Raw genomic sequence first — 17204 nt, forward strand, 5'->3', positions numbered from 1 at the left:
AGGATACCATGGCAAATACAATGTATATCCCTTAGTTTTCATATCAGGATGTAGGATCAGCAGATCTTAAACAGATTCTTAAATTTTTTTTATCCCATAGAGGACACGTTTCATTTCAATTTTAAGGATTTCTCACATTTTCCACCTGCCAGAATGGCTGTTGAAGAACCTGATTCACCTTTGGAGTATGTATGGCTATAATCAAACCAAGATCTGAGGGTGACGGTTCTGATTAATCTGAATGGTAGGTGGTTAAAATTATTTGCTTGGGATTTTGTATCTATGAGCTACTGCCTACTTACTGTTATAGCGTTAAATTAGTGGCAGGTGGTAATTTAGTGGACTGGAACAAAATTGTATTGGACCAATTTTTTGTTACACACCCCTGCTAAGATGAGTCAGTCTACTTGTATACTTTTTTTTAATTAAATGTACTAATTTTGTTATATATTTTTCAAATGTTTTCTCTTTATTTATTTTCTTTTTCATTTATAAGTTTGTTTATAATATATAAATATAGGCCACATATTCATATAGTTTTTGTTTTATATGTATATACACTAACATTAAAAAAATTGGGGTTAGTAAGCAATTAAAACTGTTATTCAGCAAGGATGCGTTAAATTCAGAAGTGCCAGTAAGGACATTTTGAATGTTCCAAAATATTTCTTTTTCAAATAAATGCTGCTGAACTTTGATAGTAAACTTTAAAAACTATATCACAGTTTCCACAAAAATGTGTTTCCAACATTGAAAATAATAAGAAATGTTTCTTGAGCACCAAATCAGCATATTAGAATGATTTAATGTGACTGAAGTCTGAGTTATGTCTGCTAACAATTCAGCATTGCCAACACAGGAATAAATTATATTTTATTTTATTGAGTTATTTTGAACTGGTATAATATTTCACAATATCATTGTATTTTTGATTAAATAAATGCAGCCTCGATGAGCATAAGAAACTTTAAAAAACATGTATAAAAAAATAAAATAAAATAAAATAAACCTTACTGACCCCAAACTTTTGAGTCACACAGTTAGTCCAAAATGCGGCGGCCAGGCTGCTGGTGAGTGCTAAAAACTTAAAGAGTGATCATATCTCTCCTATTCTGGCCTCACTTAGGTGGCTGCCCGTGGACTTCAGGATAAAATATAAGGTCCTGCTGTATGTTTTTAAATCAATGCATGGAATGGCTCCTGTTTATGTGTCTGAGCTTATTACTCTTCACCAAACATCCATGTCTTTGAGATCAACTATCAAGTTGCTTCTTATTATCTTTCAAACTCATCTAAAACTTAAAGGGGATCAGGCCTGTGTTGTTGTGGGTCCAAGGCTTTGGAATAGTCTGCCGTATGAAATAAGAGTGGCCACATCTATAAACGCATGCATTTAATGCTGGTGTTAAAAACTACCTCTTTGCATTAGCTTTTAAGGAGTTTGAGATCCCTTTGTTGGGTTATCTTGTATTATGGTAATGTATGTATTTGTATGTTGATTGTATAGCACTTTGGTCTGTATGTATGTTCAGTTGTAAAGTGCTTTATAAATAAAATGAATGAAAAAAAGAATATACTATATATATATATTTTATACACCGATCAGGCGTAACATTGGTCATAATATTATGATCAGGCATAACATTATTAGCTGAAGTGAATAACACTGATTATCTCTTCATCACATTATCTGTTAGTGGGTAGGATATATTAGGCATCAAGTGAACATTTTGTCCTCAAAGTTGATTTATTAGAAGTGGGAAAAAGGGCCAAGTTGTGATGGCTAGACAACTGGGTCAGAGCATCTCCAAAACTGCAGCTCTTGTGGGGTGTTCCTGTTCCTGTTCCTGGTCAGTATCTATCAAAAATGGTCCAAGGAAGGAACAGTGCTGAACCAGCGACAGGATCATGGGTGGCCAAGGCTCATTGATGCACGTGGGGAGCGAAGGCTGGCCCATGTGGTCCGATCAAACAGACGAGCTACTGTAGCTCATATTGTTTGAGAAGTTAATGCTGTTTCTGATAGAAAGCTGTCAGAATAGACAGTGCATCGCAGTGAATCACGATTTTGTCACTTACCTGAGGAACACATGGCACCAGGATGCACTATGGGTAGAAGGCAAGCCGGTGGAGGCAGTGTAATGCTTTGGGCAAAGTTCTGCTGGGAAACCTTGGGTCCTGCCATCCATGTGGATGTTACTTTGACACATACCACCTACCTAAGCATTGTTGCAGACCATGTACACCCTTTCATGGAAACATTATTCCCTGCTGGCTGTGGCCTCTTTCAGCAGAATAATGCGCCCTGCCACAAAGCAAAAATTAATCAGGAATGGTTTGAGAAGCACAACAATGAGTTTGAGGTGTTGACTTGGCCTCCAAATTCCCCAGATTTCAATCCAATTGAGCATCTGTGGGTTTTGCTGAACAAACAAGTCCGATCCATGGAGGCCTTACAGGACTTAAAGGATCTGCTCCAAACTCTTGGTGCCAGATACCACTGCACACCTTCAGGGGTCTAGTGGAGTTCATGCCTCGACAGGTCAGGGCTGTTTTAGCAGCAAAAGGGGGACCAACTCAATATATCATAATGTTATGCCTGATCGATAGCCTGACAAGCCAGACCCACATCAAGATGTTGGGTCTGGGAACACACCATTGGCAGGGTTCAATCCGAGGGGCGGGATAAACGGTTGTGTTTCAAATTCCCCCTGCACGCAATAGGATAGCGCTACAACCAACCAGAGCAACGAAGAAGGTGAAGCGGAGCTAGTTGATAGATTAAACTTTTGCCATATCCGGTTGGCACAACTCAGAACACATCTTCCTTTTTTAAGAATGACTTCAGTGCCGTTCTTTGTCCTTTTCTCAAAGAAAATACTTAACTCCAAGTCTTCCAGAGTTGCGGCCAAAGCCGATTCGAAAGGCCGCTTTTCGCCAGCTTCTTTGTTTTCAAGTAGCACGCGGAAACGCCGCAACTCTGTTGTCATTATTTTAAGCCTGCCCACTGACTCTATAAACGATGTGATTGGCCTGACTAGTGTTTGGTTTTTCCAGCTCGCAAGCCAACGGAGAGTTGCTAGACGCCATGGCTGCAAATTATTTTTGCTGCTGCAAGGGTGCGTCAAGATTTCTAGGCTACCTGATCGGTACATTTACATTTATGCATTTGGCAGATGCTTTTATCCAAAGCAAATTACAGTGCACTTATTTCAGGGACAATCCCCCAGGAGCATGGAGTAAAGTGCCTTGCTCAAGGACACACTGGTATATATATATATATATATATATATATATATATATATATATATATATATATATATATATATATATATATATATATATATATATATATATATATATATATATATATATATATATATATATATATATATATATATATATATATATATATATATATATATATATATATTCATGCGTGGGTGCTAAGAAATGCACGACAAAGGAGTAATGAAGAAAAATAGTCTTTAATAAATTCAACAGGGAATAGGCAGGAGTATAAACAAACACAACCACTACAGTTGTCAAAAGTACCGACTTAGGTGACGATACCAGCATTTCCCTCTAGCATTTTGAGTGCTTAAACACCTGCCACGGATTCTTCTGATTGGCCATTGTGCACCTTGCACACCTCTGATTGGCCATTGTGTTCACACACTCAACATATATGTCTGTTATTGGCTACAATGATCAACGCTCTTCACCGAGAGCTTATACAGATATACACGGAAGCGTTTGAAATGGAGGTCTATCAACTAATCCCTAATATATCCACTGATAGACGGATATGCTGATAGACGCCTGCTTTCAAATGAAACGTGTGTATCTGTGCAAGCACTCTGTGAAAAGCGTTAGCAAGTGCGGTGACCCAGAGAGCAGCTAGGCCTATTGTCCACGGTGGAGCCATCTTAGGGAGGAGCCATGGTGGAGACTCGGCTAACTACACCCGTGGGATGACTGACAGAAACTAAGCTAATGGAAATGGAGCCCTGGGTGCAGACGGAGAACAGATGGGACCGGGCAACCCCAATGTTCCTGGAGGCCAAACCACAGGGACCAAGGCATAGCCAGAGGGAAAGCAGAGCCAGATGGATCCGAAGAGGTGGTGAGAAGATGGGCAGCAGATGGCTTGTAAGTCCGTGGCACAGGCAGGTTGACGTCCGACCAAGTCTGAACCGGAGGGACAAAGGAGCCCAGTGAAGCCGCTAGGATGTTTGTATCTGGTGGAGCCGAGGCAGGGAGGAGCCAAGGCGTAGCCAATAGGTCGATGGACAGAGGTGGAGTGATGGTTTCAGTGGCTACACTCTAAAAAAAAAAAGGTTCTATATTGCACCAAAAATGGTTCTTGGCTCGTAATCATAGGGGAACCTTTTTTAGTGCTATATAGCACCAATTTTGGTGCTTCAGTGGTTCTTCAGCGGTTCTTCAGTGGTTCTTCAGCGGTTCTTCAGAGGTTCTTCACCGGTTCTTTGACTAAGGTGCTATATAGCACCTCTGAAGAACCGCTGAAGAACCACTGAAGCACCAAAATTGGTGCTATATAGCACTAAAAAAGGTTCCCCTATGATTACGAGCCTTTTTTTTTAGAGTGTAGAGGCGGAGCCCAGGGATCCACTTGCCTGGGCGACGCTGGGGAACTGAAGACTCGAGGCGAATCCACACAGTGGAGTGGTGTCAGAAGAGGAGCCGAGGGGCTGAAGGGAACCAGTGAAGGCAGGGCTGAGGAACTGGCTGATTTTTGAAGAGGAGGAGGGAAAGGGATGCTGGGCAGGAACTCTGGAGACACAAGAGACTTTGAGCTAGATGGGACTAGCGGGGATGGGAGATTAAGGTAAGCATCCTCTTCTATTCAAATTATATGCAGGGGCCAGCTTCACTAGCGGTCCCACAGTGGCACAGGATGTTGCCGGCTCACACACCATGTCAGACTCTTTTGGGGGCTCGGGCTTAGGGGCGATGGTGGCTAAGTCCTCATTCATTGCGGCAGGCTCTCTCTCTCTGTCTGTGGTGGGCTCTGGCGTTGTATGTGAATGTGCAGTGAGGTGTTGGGCTCTGGATCCGGAGTGGGGCTGTTAAAATCCTCTGCTGGGCTGATGGTGAATTCATTGTTTTTCAGCACCCACTCAACAAAAGTGCAGAAATACTCTTTACATCGCAGAAGAGAAATCTTTACCATATATATATATATATATATATATATATATATATATATATATATATATATATATATATATATATATATATATATATATATATATATATATATATATATATATATATATTAGGGGTGTAACGATTCGTTTTAACAACGATTCGATTCGTATCACGATTTGAGGTTGTCGATACGATTCAAGGACGATTTTGGTTCATTTACAACGATACGATCCGAAACGATTCAGTGACCTGAAATCGATTCAGTAACTTTTTAGCCAAAAATTGTGTGACTGAAATAAATATCTGGATACTGGTCAGTGCAGGTGAAGTTTCCTAGATTCCTGTTGTTTCTTGTAAGGGAATCAGGTATCAATTAATTATGGATATAAACAAACAAGTAAACAACAATTAATGGCAAATGCATTCAAATTTTATTTGAATAAAGTGCAACCAACAGTTTAGGTTGAATTAACAGGAAGTTAACCTTTTCTGCTCTCATTTTCAATATTCAATACATTTTCAATAAAAGCACAGTAAGTGCAACCAACATTTCAACAGTAGGTTAACCTGCTACTTCTGCTTTTGTTATCCAACATAATAATATTACAATATTAATATCAAAAATAAAGTGCAACTAACTTCTCTTCAGGTTTAATTAATAGTAGGTGTACCTGTTACTTTTGCTGTTGTTTTTCAACATTAAAATAATACAAATACAATATTAATATCAAAAATAAAGTGCAACCAACATTTCTTCAGTTTGAATAAACTGGCTGAACCTGCTACTACTCTCAGTTTAATAAACAAACAATATTTAACAAAAGATAAAATGTAACCAACTACTCTTCAATGACTCTACATATTTCTTTTTCAAAAATATCAACATGATCTGACCGCAGAACACTTCTCTGTGCGTTCACTATGTTGCCAGCAGTACTAAAAACTCGCTCTGCTGGCACACTGGTCCCAGGAATGCACAGGTAACATTTAGCAAGGGTTGAAAGTACAGGTAACACGTTACTAACTTAGCTCTTTCTCCTGGTGACTTGATAATTTCTCGCTGGTTGGCTTCTCCTCTGCCATACGCCATGCTGTTTTGTTTTCTTAGCGCTGCTGCTGGTGCGTGCGTTGCGATGATGTCACAGATAGGCAGACTGAATCGAGTAACGTTTAACGCCTTTATCATTAAAAGTGCTAAGAAAAAACATCCATTTAAAGTCTGACGTGCTTAAATCCAATGCGTTATTTCCTATGATCGATACAATCGATTGATTACCTTTTAAAACGATGTTAGATCGATATATGTCGTCCGGAAGGCCAACTTGCCGAGCACAGATCGATGTAGTTAGATCGTAGGAAAATAAATCGATACATCGATGTAGTAGATGAATCGTTACACCCCTAATATTTATATATATTAGGGATGGGCATTTTTGTCAATTTCTCATTTCGATCATCGATAGGTCTCAAAAACGAGTATTCAAGTCCTCGGGGGCGGGGCATGTGCAGGGGGCGGGGCATGTCCGTCATTGAGATAATGAAAATACTGTTATGAAAATGGTTGTTTAACAAATACAAACGTGACATGAAAACAGGTATATGAAAACACGAACATTTAAAACAAAAAATAACTACTAGATTATGATGCATAAATGTCTTTGAAAAAGAAACATCTTTATAAAATGACCATCTCAAATAACCAAGTCAATAATATCGAGCATTGTATTTGAGCTGAAACAGTGAAAAACCCTGCAGAGCTTGCGAGCTGGTTAATAAACTCAACCAAACGCACCCTATATCAGATTAATATGATCCTATTACAACTTAAATCAACACAAAAGGACGTGAATGCGCACGTGAACTTCAGCGTGATAGATTTTACAGGCTATGGTTTGAAACAGAACATTTTAAATGCGCTCTTCCCAAATACGCTGATACACGGACAACGAAAGCCCACAGAAACAACATTTTATTAAAATCGTGTTCTCGTTATAATGCTATGACAGATTGACTCTGCACATCATGCACTTAATTAGTTACAGACATCACTGCGCGTTTTCAAACTCATAACGAAAAACAACTTTAAATAAACTAGGTCTACTGTTAAAAAATACGAGAACAGTATAGCACTGCTGCATTACTAATATCAATGATTCTGAGAAAGAAATAGTCTATCTAAAAAGAATATGACCGTCTCTAACCCATATGTCGCGCAAAGCATTTGAGCTGAAACTGAAGAGAATGAACAACAGCCGGTTTAACGGCAGCGCTTGCTAGCTTATTAAGCTCAACCAAACGCGTTTTATATTATATTAATCAGATATAGACAACATAAAAGTAATCTTACAACGTGCATCTGCAGAAAAGGATGCGAATGTGCACATGAACTTCATGCGCTAGTCTGAGTGTTCTCGCTAGTTTCTCTGGATTTCCTTTAACAGCTGATACACGGGTAACTAAGCACAGAGATTTTACAGCATTCTATTTCCATCGTATTCTCATTATAATGCTATGTAGGCTATGACAGATTGGCGCTGTACATCTTGCACTAACCATTTAATGATCACAGTGATTCCAGACATCACTGCAGTGCACGCCTCAGTTTCACTTTATTTCGCCGCGGTCTGGAGGCGTGCTGTATAACGCTAACCAATCAGACCTCAGGTACTGCGCAAAATGACGCAATAACCAATAAAAAAGAGACAAATATATATTTTTTTAAGTCAGGGCGATCATCGCTCTCATGATCGATGGTCGCTGTCACGTTCGAGTACTCGATTACTCGACCACTGTTGCCCATCCCTAATATAGATATATACACATACACACTGTAATAATTTCACTTTTGGGCCCAAACAAGGGACGCCAATTATGTAGTGATTTTACCTTCGTCCATCCAAGGACATTAAGTAAGGTAGTGATTGGTACTCACGTCACCGCTGACTTTGTGAGTTTTCGATCACACGTCACACATTTTTTTCTTTAAGACTGTTCATAATTTTTTTTAATCAGTTACGTAAAAACATAGACTGGCCTAATTTGATAGGAAAAGTAAGACTGAATGCCACTTGCCTAACTGCTAGTGGCTCATACTAGATCTTAAGACACTGTCTTAACATAATGGCTTAGTTTATGCAACTGGCCCCCAGATGGCCACCTTCCCCCTCTTGTTTTGTTTGGGACACTAGTTTGGGACACTAGTCAAGGTCTTTTACCTTGGCTGTATGAGAACACTCCAAACAGGAGGCTGTTCAACCAATTTAGATTGAACGTAAAGTGGGGAGAGTTGGTCAGCTGATTTATCTGAAAGATTGGTGAGATTTCTAACTTGTAGAGCCTTTTCTGTATTATCAGCACAAGTAAGACACAATTGTAATAAAATAGATTTTATTAACAAAAGATAAACAAGAATAACTAACACAACTACTAAATGAATACAATGAATGATAAAGGAATAAAGTGCATAAGATACATAAAATACATGTGATTAAGTTGAGTGTGGCTATGGAAGGGTTGCGTTATCTAATGGAAAGATAAATGGTTGTTTCTCTGAAACTAAGGTGAAGAACCTTATTATGCATCAAACAAATAACGGAAGATTATTTGTTATTAACTAGCATCAGTTAAATTACCTTTAATGTAAATTAGAAAATCATATACTGATAATATACAACAATGCCAAGGTTTCTGGAAAGAGGTTTGGTTAAGTGATATTTACGTTCCACGTGGTTGAGTAAGCAGTCCACTGGTTGTGCTGGATGACAATGCAGTGGGAAAGGAGCTGGAATCCGTTTCAACAGTCTTGAACACGAAGATCTGTGGGATGCTGATCTCCTGGAGCACCAAAGGGTCCTAAAATCTGGAACACGCAGATGAGGCCCTGAAGTAGGTGCAGAAGGTCCTTAATCTGGAACACGCAGACGAAGGAACCTCGAAGTGAAGGTTTGCTCTCCTGAGTTTAACCTTGTTGCAAATGTCTCTATGTGTCTTCTGACTCTGTGGGTCAGACACTCAGGACTTGGTCAATCCGCTTTGGTCTCTCTGGCATGGAGACTCGGGCTGGACTAAAACACTGAACGGAGTGGTTGTTAATGTCTCTTTCCTCACAGGCTGGAGGCTCAGAACATGGTCGTATCTGTTGCTGCCTCACAAGCTGTAGATTCAGATCCTCGGATCTTTTGTTGTCTCTCTGGATGAACCAGAGGCTCAGAACTTGGTTGCTCTGTCACAGTCTCATCCTCGCCGGACAGACTCAGAACTTGGTGAACTGTTTGTCTCTCTCAAGGAGAATTTCAGAACTTGGTGCATCTGTTATGTCTCTCTTGAAGGGAGACTCAGAACAAGGTGTGTCTGTTGAGAGGGTACCTTTATCCTTTTCTGAATAGGAGGAGATTGCCATTTGGCGCTTCTCCATTCCAGTGTTGCGATTGGCTGCTGGCATCAGAGGGGGAACACAGTGTGGCCCACCCTCCTTTCTTCTGTGGAACTCATTTGCATACTGTACACAGTTAGAAGTCTTTAAAGGGTGTTTAAAGTTTACCAATGCATTTCTCACTTTCCAAACCACCATCGGAATACCCGTGGCAATATTCTAAACAAATAGAAACCAAACATGATGGGAAAATATTGAACTGTACATTAATTTGTTCATTAACAGCTGATTCTGTGTAAGATGTTGCATTACAAATAGCTGTCATTGAGAATACTTATTTCTCTGAATAAGTATGAAATGGATGTGTGTAGTTTACATCAGTCTTAAGGTTTCCAAACATAGTTATTACTGGATTTGGATAGATCATTTTGGTCTTTCTTTCACCCACTACTGCTGAGGTCCTGTGGAATTTGTATGGCATTCATAGACCAGGACACTAGGGATTTGGGTGAAAGGCAGAAACTGCCTGTGGACCAATGAGATGTCTTGTCCTTCCTGGGCTTGGTACAATAGTTCTTCTTCTTGCCCTCTAAGAGGTGTCTGGCTGTTCTCCAAGCATCTTTATCTGATGGTGTTGGACAGTTTGTTTGTGTCAGTCCACTAAGATCCAATCAAAATGTAGCGAACCTTTGTCCACTGTTATGGACAGAGAGGGGCCCGGCCATAAACTGGGCCCTGGAATGTGCTGTCCACTACAACACACACAAACATATATACACATACTGTGCATAAACAAAGGAAGCAGGATGACGAGCACTTGCACTGAACAGTCACTTAGCTGGGTGAACACGAGGAAGGGAATCCGGTGGAGGGAAACACAAGGAGACCAGGAACGGGAGAACTAAGGAGGACTTGGAAGGCAGATGAATGACTCTCAAGGAATGTAGCAGGTAAGGAGTCCAGGTACGAATGACGAGACCAGACAATGGTGTGTGTGTGGCGCATGCTCTTAAAGTGTCACTAATGATGAGGTGCAGGTGCATGTGATCAGAACTCAGGGGATAGTGAACGAGTGGGCGGAGTGTGGAGATCTGGTGATGATGCCAGTGTGTTGGTGGGTGTAGGCTGTGACTGTGACACTACCCCCTCCTCCACAGGCAGCTCCTGATGAACGGATGGGACTATGAAGGGGTCTACCTCGACCCTGAGGAGCTGGACGGTCCGGATGTTCGTTGTGGAACTGGGTGAGAAGTGATGGATCGAGGATGTCATTCCGATGAACCCACGAGCGTTCTTCCGGACCGTATTCCTCCTAGTCCACGAGGTATTCAATCCTCGGACCCCTTCGTTGAGTCCAGGATCGCCCGCAGCCGGTAGATGGTCTCCTCTTTGATGACGTCTGGAGGAGGAGGTACCGCATCATCACCAGGATCTGTGGAGAGAGAAGACAGGGGTTCAGTGTGAGGTTTAAGCAGGGAGACGTGGAAAGATGGTGAGATGTGATACTGTGCCGGGAGGTTGAGACGGTAGGTGACTTCGTTGAGCTGCCTCTGTATTGTGAATGGACCTATGTACCGGGGACTCAGCTTGCGGCAGGGCAGCCGGAGACGGATGTCCCGAGTCGAGAGCCAAACTTTCTGGCCAGGTTGGTATTGTGGAGTGGGACCTCGTCGGGTGTCAGCATGAGTCTTGTGTCTCCGGACTGCCTGCTGGAGATGGACATGAGCTGAGTCCCACACCCTCTCACTCTGTTGGAACCAGTGATTGACAGATTGAACCTCCGTGGGCTCACCTGACCAGGAGAAGAGAGGAGGTTGATAACCCAGGATGCGGTAGTGGTAGTCTGATGAAGAGAGTTCTGAGCATACTCGGCCCATGGGAGGTATTGGCTCCAGCTGCCCTGGTTCCGGTGGCAGTAGGTCCTCAGGTATCTCCCGATCTCCTGGATCTTCCGCTTTGGCCGTTGGTCCGAGGGTGGTAACCAGATGAGAGACTAACTGACGCTCCTAGGAGCTTGAAGAAGGCCTGCCACACCCGGGAATACCATTACCATCATAATTCTGCTTCACCGGGGATAGCTTCTTGGAGAAGAAGGAACATGGATGGAGTCGTGGGGGGATCACCCTGCCGCTGAGACAACACCACCCGACTCCTGTAGACGAGACGTCCACTTCTACGACGGATGGAAGCTCTGGATTGGGATGTACTAGGATCAGGGCGGTTTGGAAGGCTTCTCGGAGCTGATGGAAGGCTTCTCGGGCTGATGGTGTCCAGGACAGGGACTTGGACCGGCCTCTGAGGAGTGACGTGAGCGGTGCACTGAGTAGGCTGTAGTTGAGCACGAAGCAACGATAGAAGTTGGCGAATCCGAGGAAATGTTGGAGTTCCTTCACTGTAAGTAGAGGCCAGTCTCTGATAGCTTCCACCTTCCTCTGGTCCATCTGGATACCAGGTTGGTCGATGACATATCCTAGGAATTGAACCGAGGGGATATGGAACTCACATTTCTCCAGCTTTAGGTACAGTTGATGTTGACGTAGCTTTTTCAGGACCTGGGAGACGTGTTGGCGATGTTCGGCCAGGTTCCGGGAGAAGATAAGGATATCATCAATGTATACTACAATGAAATGGTGGAGATGCTCCCGAAACACCTCATTCATGTAGCTCTGGAACACTGAAGGTGAGTTGGACAGGCCGTATGGTATGACGAAGTACTCATAATGGCCTGAAGAAGTGATGAAGGCTGTCTTCCACTCGTCCCCTCGACGGATACGAATGAGGTTGTACGTGCTCCGCAGGTCCAGCTTGGAGAATATGTGAGCTCCTTGCAGCTGTTACAGGGCTGTGGGGACCAGAGGAAGGGGATAACAAAATTTTACCGTTTGGGAGTTAAGATGACAATAATCAGGGCACGGCCTCAAGCCCCCGTCCTTCTTTGCCACAAAGAAGAAGTTCGAAACGGCAGGGGATGTGGATGGACGGATGAAACATTGCTTGAGGGCCTCTTGCACGTACTCCTCCATGGCCTTCTGTTCCGGGATGGACAGTGGATAGACCCTTCGGCAGGGTAGCCCCGGGCAGCAGGTCGATGGCGCAGTCCCATGGCCGATGTGGTGGTAGCTGCCTTGCCAACCGATTACTGAACACATCCTGGAACGCCCGGTATTCTGGAGGAATTTCAATGTGATGACTTGTCTCAGGGCTTTCGATGGAAGTGGAAAGGAGAGGAAGGACCCCGGAGTCGAGGAACGAAGACTTGCCGGGGTTTTCTTGATGCTAGATACACAGTTTAGCAAACATTCCTTACTCCATTTGAGAATGTCACCAGTACTCCATTGGATGACGGGTTGATGTTGAGTGAGCCAGGGGTGTCCCAGGATGATGTCCGCGGTGGAACCTTCCAGCACCATGAACGTTATGTCCTCGGAATGGAGATATCCAATGCGGAGCATCATTGTTGTGCCGGATGCGACCACGGCCCAGCGGTTTTCCCTGGATGGTGTGGATACGGAGATCCTCTTGGTAGCATTTGCGATGAACATTGAGGTTTTGGAGAGTTTGAGGACTGATGAAGTTCCCAGCAGATCCGGAATCAATTAGGGCTTCGGCTGAAATGCAAACATGAGAGTGAATGAGAAGTACTGTAGTTCTAGTGAGGGAAGCAATGCGAGCAGGAAGTTGAATGGTACTCACCACTGGGTGTGATGGTCGGATGGGACAGACAGCGATGATGTGATCACCTCCCCCACAGTAAAGACAGACGATGTTGTATTCTTCTCTGACGCTCTGCACGAGTCAAACGGAAATAATCCACCTGCATTGGTTCAGGTGCTAGAAGGGTGACGGATGGTACGGCGGGCAGAGGAGTTACAGTGGGTTGGTGAGGTGTGCACGCGAATAACGTTGAGCGACCCAGCTTCTAGTCCCATCGTGTACGACCATCAATTGTCGTGAATAGCGAGGTCTGCGGTGCTTACACCGAACACATCCCGGAAGTGAGCGAAGAAGGCTGTGATGGAGGCGGTTACAGGTGTGCTCGTCTCCCAGAGCGGTTGTGCCCATTGTAGCACTCATCCAGAGAGCAGTGAGATGATGAACGCCACTCGTTCACTCGCGCGTTCGGTGGGAAAGAGCTGGGCTTGAGCATCCATATACAGCGAACACTGTAGTAGTAACCCATTGCAATCCTCCGCCGCAATTGAGAATGTCGCTGGTCGGGCCATGGGACTGACAGAGTCAGCTGTAGGAGACGCAGCGAGTGATGGGAGCTGTAGTGCGGTGCGGACGGTGTGCACGAGCTCCGGGGTGACAGTGACTGAACTGCTAGCAGTGGGTGGTTGCAGGGTGGATCGCACCGCCGCGACCAGGGTGGCAAAGGGATCCGGCGGGCGATCTCCGCCTGTGTCCGTGGCGCTCTGCATGAGGTCTGGTCTTCTGTCAGGACACAGATGGAGGCAGAGAAACAGGTAAGGTGAATGGTGATATTTATTAACAGAGACACAGACACAGGTAAACAAGGGAAGCAGGATGATGAGCACTTGCACTGAACATTCACTTAGCTGGGTGAACACGAGGAAGGGAATCCGGTGGAGGGAAACACAAGGAGACCAGGAACGGGAGAACTCAGGAGGACTTGGGAGGCAGATGAATGACGGTCAAGGAATGTAGCAGGTAAGGAGTCCAGGTACGAATGACGAGACCAGACAATGGTGTGTGTGTGCTCTTTAAGTGTCACTAATGATGAGGTGCAGATGCATGTGATCAGAACTCAGGGGATAGTGAACGAGTGGGCGGAGCATGGAGATCTGGTGAGGATGCCAGTGTGTTGGTGGGTGTAGGCTGTGACTCTGTGACAAATACATGCAGTATTTTATTACTGTCAAATTCCTTGCAGACGCCAGTTTAAAAATCCCTGCACTAGCATATCTCAAATATAACATTTAAAGCTACAAAGCTCATTTGATTCCATGCAGTTTGACTTAATTCTTGTACAAACCATTGGCCCAAATATAACATATAACATCCAGGGTTTCATACAGATTCTGTTATTAACATTGTACAATCCTTGCCTCTAGTTTCCTCTCAATCCAAATCCTGCAGTTAATAACATTACAGCTTAATTGCTTCAATTGTTTCTGAAAGCAAAATCTGTCAGTTTAATCAGAAATATTCCAGTCAAAACCTCTATTTTCTGGGTGTGTGCATTTCTAAAACATGTGCCTGTCTCTTTAAATCAGAAGCAGCTATGCTACAGTGACACGTGTGTGTCCTTTCCTCTGCTCTCACTCAGCTGTTTGAAATGATGACAGATGCCTTATAGACACACAGTCAAGATATCTCCCATTGAACCATCAGGTTTCCCTTTTGACCTTTGTCATGATTCAATCCACCTCTCAAGTTAATTTCACCAGTATCTTTCTCAGTGCAAATGTAATATACACACTTCTTCCTATCTTCTTTTCTGAATGTCCTTACACACACATACTGTGTGGCATCTGCCCAACACTAGTGCTGAGACTGTGACCTCCAATGCCTCAGCATCCCTGTGGTTGTTTTCTAAACCAATCTGTTCTCTTTTCCTTACTGTCCCCCAACACACACACACACACACACCCGCCTGCCCCCGCGGTGCAGCTAAACGTCCCTAGTGACACTGAAAAATGTCGCCACTTACTCTTCCCTTTCCTTTACACCTGTCTCTCCCCTTTTCTCTTTTTCCTTGCCCTTTACGAGGTGCATTTCTCCTACAGTATTTCTCCCTTTGTAGCCAACATTCCATCCTTATGGCTCGTCTTTTCCTTTCTCTCTCTCTCTCTCTCCTCTGTCTCTGCCACCCCCCTTTGCCTTCATCCTCTACCACCCCCTCCCTTTTCCCTCTTTCTCTCTCTCTCTCTCGTTCTCTCTGCCTCTCCCTCTTTCTTGTTCTCCCTCCCTCCCTCACTCTGAGGCACTGCAGTAAAGTGTGTTGATAGGATTGAGGTGGTTTTCGCTGCGCTGAGAGAGAGAGAGAGTGAGAGAGAGAGAGAGAGAGAGAGAGAGACTGCAGCATGCTGCATTGCAATCACACTAGAACACATGAGAATCTGCCCACAAAAGCACACGTGTGCATCCATTCAGCCGCCGGATCCTCCGCAGCATGATGTTTGCGAGTGCGTGAGCTCATTCAAAGAGGGTAACTTGTGTCTTTAGGTGTCTAAATCTGCTATCCGCCCCCCCCACCCCCCCAACATACACGCACATTGGCAACTCCTCCCACTCCTCCTCCGAACCCCCCATCCACCCAGGTCGACAGCAGGACGGCGTAGCGATTCTGGACGCAGCGCTGAAACCAGAGCTTCGCCCTGACGCGGACGCAGGCAAAGACGCGGCATTTGGTTCTTGTGTCGCCTGAGGGATTATAATGCGGTGTTTTTTTTGCAGGAAACAGCTGGAGTCATTGTCGCTGAAGATTCTCTAGGAGACTGAACGCTTTCGGTGGGTGTTTGTCTTGCGTGTACATGCATACCGGTTGTTTTTTCTGAGCCATTGGACTGACGCACGGATACTGCAGCAGAACTGCAGGGGCCTGGACGCTAACCTGGAGGACATGAAGACCCAGTGGATCCCTCACCCCTGAGCTCCAGACCCCACTGCTGCTGCACATTCTGCTGAGGTGCTGCTCTCTCCTCTGTTCTGGAGATTTTTGGGAAGTGTGTGTGTTGGTGGAGGTGAAGAGGTTTTTCGTGGTGCTGCAATGTTGTATTGCTATTGAATATATGGGGCTTAGTGCTTTGTGTGTCTGTGTGTGTGTGTGTGTATGTGTGTGTGTGTGTGTGTGTGTGTGTGTGTGTGTGTGTGTGTGTGTGTGTGTAAATGATGGCTAAAAGATTGTGACAGAGTGTGTCTGTGTCGTAGCTGTCTGCTGACTGCTCTGTGCATGTGTATGTGTATGGTATAGCTGAGCCGAGATCCCAGAGGCCAATAGGATGCTGACAGCTCGCGATGGAGCTCGAGATGAAGCTCAGAAGCTGCACAGGAAATGGATGAAGCACCAGGCCTTCATGGCTGAACTGGCCCGCAACAAAGAATGGCTTGCCAAGATCGAACAGGTGAGTCACAAGGGCTGAAATGAAAGAAATGTAATGGGGAGAGAGGAGGAAAAAATGAATATACAGGTGGATGCTACTTACACAAGGTGCTCTTCATGTGACTCCATGGGCTCTGAGACCTTTTCATTGACTAGTTTATACATGACCACAGTTTCTTTGTATATATATATATGAATATAAAATAATACAAATATAAGGATGCATAAAGTTTGTGGTCAGTCAGTCAGATTATAAAAAAGAAAAAAGAATGCAAGGATGCAGTAAAGACATTTATATTTGTATTATATTTTTTAAAATAAATGCTTTTAAAATTTCTATTCATCAAATATATATTTTTTAAAGTGTCACGATTTCCACAAAAATAATAATAATAGGAATAATAAGAAATGTTTCTCATGCACCAAATTAGCTTATTAGAATGATTTCTAAAGAATCATGTGACACTGAAGACTGGAGTAATTCCTGCTGAAAATTCAGTTTTGCCATCACAAGGAGTAAATTACTTTAAAATATATTAAAATAGAAAATAGTTATTTTGAATTGTAATATTTTACTATATTTTTGATCAA

Source organism: Gobio gobio (genome assembly GCF_949357685.1).
Source record: "Gobio gobio genome assembly, chromosome: 4".
Classification (NCBI taxonomy): Eukaryota; Metazoa; Chordata; class Actinopteri; order Cypriniformes; family Gobionidae; genus Gobio; species Gobio gobio.